The sequence below is a fragment of the Palaemon carinicauda genome, chromosome 8 (assembly GCF_036898095.1).
Source record: "Palaemon carinicauda isolate YSFRI2023 chromosome 8, ASM3689809v2, whole genome shotgun sequence".
Classification (NCBI taxonomy): domain Eukaryota; kingdom Metazoa; phylum Arthropoda; class Malacostraca; order Decapoda; family Palaemonidae; genus Palaemon; species Palaemon carinicauda.
In genome coordinates this window covers 97,923,096-97,929,037 of record NC_090732.1, presented here as the reverse complement: position 1 = coordinate 97,929,037, position 5,942 = coordinate 97,923,096, and positions in this window count along the sequence as shown.

Below are 5,942 nucleotides of genomic sequence, written 5' to 3'. Positions count from 1 at the left end.
GAGAAGGACGCTCCAAAATCAAACCATTGTTCTCTGGTCTTGAGTGGTGCCAATAGCCTGTGTACCACAGTGTTCCACTGTCTTGGAGTAGAGTTCTCTTGCTTGAGGGTACACTCGGGCACACTATTCTATCTCATTTCTCTTCCTCTTGTTTTTTCTTACGTTTTTATAGTTTACATATGAAAGGTCTATTTCAATGCTGTTACTGTTCTTAAAATATTTTAAATGTTTACTACTTTATTTATTTCCTTACTTCCTTTCTTCACGGGGATATTTTTCCCTTGGGTTCATAGCATCCTGCTTTTCCCTTTAGGGTTGTAGCTTAGATAATAATAATAATAATAATAATAATAATAATAATAATAATAATAATAATAATAATAATAATAATGAGAGAAAGAAAAAGAGCAACATGGATACGTGAGCAAACTAAAGTAGAGGATATTCTAACAATATGTAAGAAAAATAAATGGACATCGGCAGGACATATAATAAGAATGAAAGACAATAGATGGACATTAAGAATAACAGAGTGAATCCCCAAGGATATTAAATGAAGCAGGAAAATGAAGAAAAGACGATGGACTAACGAACTAAGAAAGTTTGCGGGCGTAGACTGTCACAGAAGACTATAAACAGACAGAAGTGGAAGGACATGTCTGAGGCCTTTGTTCTGCAGTGAACTAGTAACGGATGATGATATTGATTATATATATATATATATATATATATATATATATATATATATATATATATATATATATATATATATATATATATATATATATATATATATATATATATATATATATATATATATATGGTACTTGGGCATATTACTCTACCTTTATAATGAATAGTGGCGTCCAAAAATCGAAGATAGTTTCTCTCTAAACAAACTGTCCTCCAGATAGTTTTCAGGATAACAGGAAAAATGCATTTACGTTTCTCCATATATTCTTTGGTGTTGATACGTGTTTCGAATCACTTCGTGACCCTTCGGGGGACAGTTTGTCTGGAGAAAATCTATAAACAATTTTGGACACAACTAAGACATTGTCTATTCATTGCATATATATATATACATATATATATATATATATATATATATATATATATATATATATATATATATATATATATATATATCTATATATATACTGTAAATATAGTATATATATAAATATATATATATATATATATATATATATATATATATATATATATATATATATATATATACATATATATACAGTACATAAATAGATAGGTACATAGATAGGTAGATAAATAAGTATATATATATATATATATATATATATATATATATATATATATATATATATATATATATATATATATATATATAAATATATATATATGCATATACATATACATATATATATATATATATACATATATATGTGTATATATATTATATACATATATAAAAGCAGAGGAAGGAAGAGAAGACAATGGATCGACGAACTAAGGAAGTTTGCTGGGGTGGACTGGCACAAAAAGACCATGAACAGACGCAAGTGGAAGGACATGTCTGAGGCCTTTGTTATGCAGTGCAGTAGTAATGAATGATGATGTTGATAATGATGATGATGATACATATATATATATATATATATATATATATATATATATATATATATATATATATATATATATATATATATATATATATATATATATATATATATATACTGTATATATGATCTTCGCAGTTTTTTAATTATTCATGTCTCAGTGATATTTTTCTTTACAATATTTTGCAAAATATAAGTTTTTAGCAGCTTTCCGGTTAATAGTGATTATATTTATTCATATGCTGAAAAAATGTCGCTGGCAGTGGTACCTGTTCTTACATTACTTTTATGCTCCTTTAATCTTGTCTCCAGTGCCCTTCCACTTTGCCCGATATATCTTTTACCACATTTGTCGCATGGAATCTTATAAATACACCCAATTACTGTACCAGCTTCAGGAAATTTTTTGTCCATATATTCTTCAAGGTATTGTTCTTTGAAATTATCTTAATTTCGAATGGTTTAAACTTTAAACATTCCAGATAGAGGCACAAACTGCTTGAAAAGAAAGTAGGAAGAGGAAGTTATTCAAAAGAGAATTATTGTTAGAAACAAATCTACAAACAGTGGAACAGCACTGGAAACAAGATTGGAGCATTTTCAATGTAATGTACAATTGAGAGACACAGCCAACAGAAAAGAATAAATGGAAATCGCAACATCAACTCGAAAGCTGCTGAAGAACTTATATTTTGCAAAGACATTGCAAAACCAAATATCATCGAGAAATATAATTAAGAAAATTCATAAAACCAGACCGGGCAAGTACAATCTGCATGCAGTACTGGTGAACAACCTTTTTAAACAATTAGACTTTAAGTGATTTACTCATTTTATCTCTGGCTTATACAAATCAAATCCTTCATATTTGTAATCAACAATGTGGTTTTGAAGAGGCCGTTGATTTGTAAATCCCTTAGTATATTTGTTTGTAATTTTATTGTTTGCATATTTGTGTTTGTGTGTTCATGATTTTGTACTTACCATCTTTGTTTTATAAGTGCATGTATGTATGTGTTGTTGTACCTGATTAATGTATTAAAAAAGTTTATTTAGGATATTATGACCTTATTATTTCTTTTACATTAATATAACGAATATTTAATTCTGTAAAGCTTTTGCAATTGATAAAAGTACGTCATATGATATTGCTTATGGACTAAAAAAAAACATTGAACTAGTTCTGTGAATATCAAGTTTTGTTTATTGATTTTTTTTTCAAAACCGAACTCTGTCATCTGTACTCCGTAAACATCTATTATCAAATTGCCCTCTTCAAGGTCTGGTGGAGGACGAAACGATCGGGGTTAACTAAATCTTCAATTTATTTCTCCAAAAATTTCTTTACGTGAATTGACTTCATACATATACTGTATTCAAAGTACTGTAGATGTTCGTATAAATTCCTACCACTACTTGATTATACTGTACACCTCTTTCACTCACCAATTGTCGACCATTCTTTCCACATAACCAAAACATCCCAAAGCAACCTCGTACAACAAAACAACTATACTAACATTTTAACATTTCTATGAGTGTCTACATTTCAACGTTTTAATTCTCCATATACTAAATATACAACATACACAATTTACATTCACAGCTTCGACATCTCAATTGCCTTTCGTGTTTAAAATCCACTATGAAGGAAAATAAGCTCAAACTCTCCTTTGGTTTTCCCTAATAGGAGGTGGGTATCGAGAAAAAAAGAACCCCACTGCAATATTCATACTTTAATTCCTGAATGATGGATTAACTTTGTGCTATAAACTTCCAGTTCTTTAATCAGTCCATAACCTACAGAGAAACATGTGCAGCACAGTAACACCCCTGCACAAACACGCAAGACACTTTTCAGCTAAAGGCGAGAAATGAGAAAATGAGTCACATGGGAAGTGTGAAATGTTCAATGTTTCCTGATGTTGAAGTGCTGATTTTGGATCGTGAAAAGGAACACCAGAAACTATCGAAAATGGTTAAACATCTTTACAAGACGAGAGGGATAAGAACGAACAAGAGTAAGTTTATAAGAATATGAAGGCACCAGAGATAGAAACAATGAGTGCTAATTTGGATGCTTGGAGAATTGAAATGGGTGATCCGCATATGAATTTAAAAGCAAATGTGGAGGCCAAAGATGGGATGAGAGAAGCATTAAGCTACTTATTGGATAAGTGAGCAAAGGAAAGAAACAAGATGGGGAAAAATATTGCGAAGAGATTTGAAGTGCATATTGAATGAAGTTGAATCTGCTATCTAAATAGGAATGAGGTGTAATTGATGAATGAGAGGGAAAATATAGAAGCTGTAGAAGAAAAGCTGCTGCCATAACAAGAGGAGCTACAAGACCAAAGAACTCAATGGCGAAAGCAGCACAGTATTGAAAAGAAATGAAATGGATAACTATAAAACAGAAAAAAACTAAGAAAATAAGATAAATAACAATGCAAAATGAATAAGAAACAAATAAACAATGAAAATTTTAACTTTCTAAAAAAAAAAAACTATTTTCAGTGAATTGGGTCTTTGATGCTTCACCGATTCAATTTAATAGTTACTATTCCTCTGAAATAAAATTACCAGAGTACTGCATGGTACTTAACCTCAAATAAGGAAAAACATAACTGTAAGAATGAATTCCATATCTAATATTACGTGGTGGTATATTTAGTCTTGGAAAAGGCATAAAGAGAACGGTAGAATACACACACACACACACACACACACACACACACACACATATATATATATATATATATATATATATATATATATATATATATATATATATATATATTTCAACATCCGCAAGCTACTTGAGTAGTCTACAGGAGATCAGCATCGTCAGGGACAAGGAATTTTTTTACAACTTTTTCAAAGTCTTTGGGGATGAATCCTTTGTGTAATATTTATGAGTAATTATTGAGAGCGTAAGAACTCCAAGAAATACATGAAAAGGATATCAAGGATAACACAGTGAAAGGATAGAATACATGAAATAACTGGATACAGTAGAACTGGTTACTATATCAGGATATCAGGAACACGAACGTTCCTATATGAATCACAAACTCATGTTTGCACATTTACACAAATTAATAATTAGCAATCTAATTAATACCATGTCGAAAAAATTATCCCTTTCAATCTGTGCCCTTTAATATCGAAGAAGAGTAAATAAATACTGTAAATCATGAATTCACATTTTGTAAGGGGGTATATGATATATATTTGTATATATATATATATATATATATATATATATATATATATATATATATATATATATATATATATATATAAATGTGTGTATACATAAAACATATTGATTATATATATATATATATATATATATATATATATATATATATATATATATATATATATATATATATATATATATATATATATATACACTGTACATATATATGTGCGTGTGTGTATGCAGAAAATTAGGAATCAAAATGTTTCTCTAGAGTTCATAAAAGGGATTTATAGGAAACCTAAGAATGTACTGAACCGTAAAGAAACCCGAGGTTCGTAATGTCTGATTTCACAATATATACAGAACACGAAGACGAAGTACCGTAACGTGATTCAACTGACGGTTCATATCCCTACCGAAACAGCTGCCGGCTTGTAGGGGTCACAGAGCACGGAGCAATTATAATGAACACCAACTGGATGTTATGTGAAATCTTTAGCAGACGTCGTAGTTTCTCCCCAAACCGCTAAACCTTCTGATGCATGCCACATGTACGATAATCGGCTATGTAACAATATCTTTAAAATACCATGAAATATTTTACGCATTTCTTTAATTGCTGCGTTCCATCGTGTAGGCACAGTCTGAAGAAGTGTTTGAAGAATAAAACTAGACTTATGAAATAGTAAATTAAGAATAAAATGAAAATATATTAATGTATCAGAATTATATTAATGATAATAACACTATCTCTTACTTGCATTTCATCATACACTTATGTTAATTAACTAGTATGAAACTATCCAACATCGATATTTACTGTTAACGTATAAATATTTATATACCAGCGTGTGTATGCGCGGTGTGTTTTTTATGTCTCTTAGGTTAAAAGTAAGAATTGATTAAAGATAAAATACAGAGAACAGTCGACATTATAGAAGAGCTTTGCAAGTTCACATAAATTTTGATGAGTGTGGGTTACTTCATTATCATTCATCATCATCATCATCACCTACTACAGCTATTGACGCAAGGGGCCTCAGTTAGAGTTCGCCAGTCGTCTCTACCTTGAGCTTTTAAATCAATACTCCATTCATCAACTACTTCACACTTCATAGTCCTCAGCCCTGTAGGCC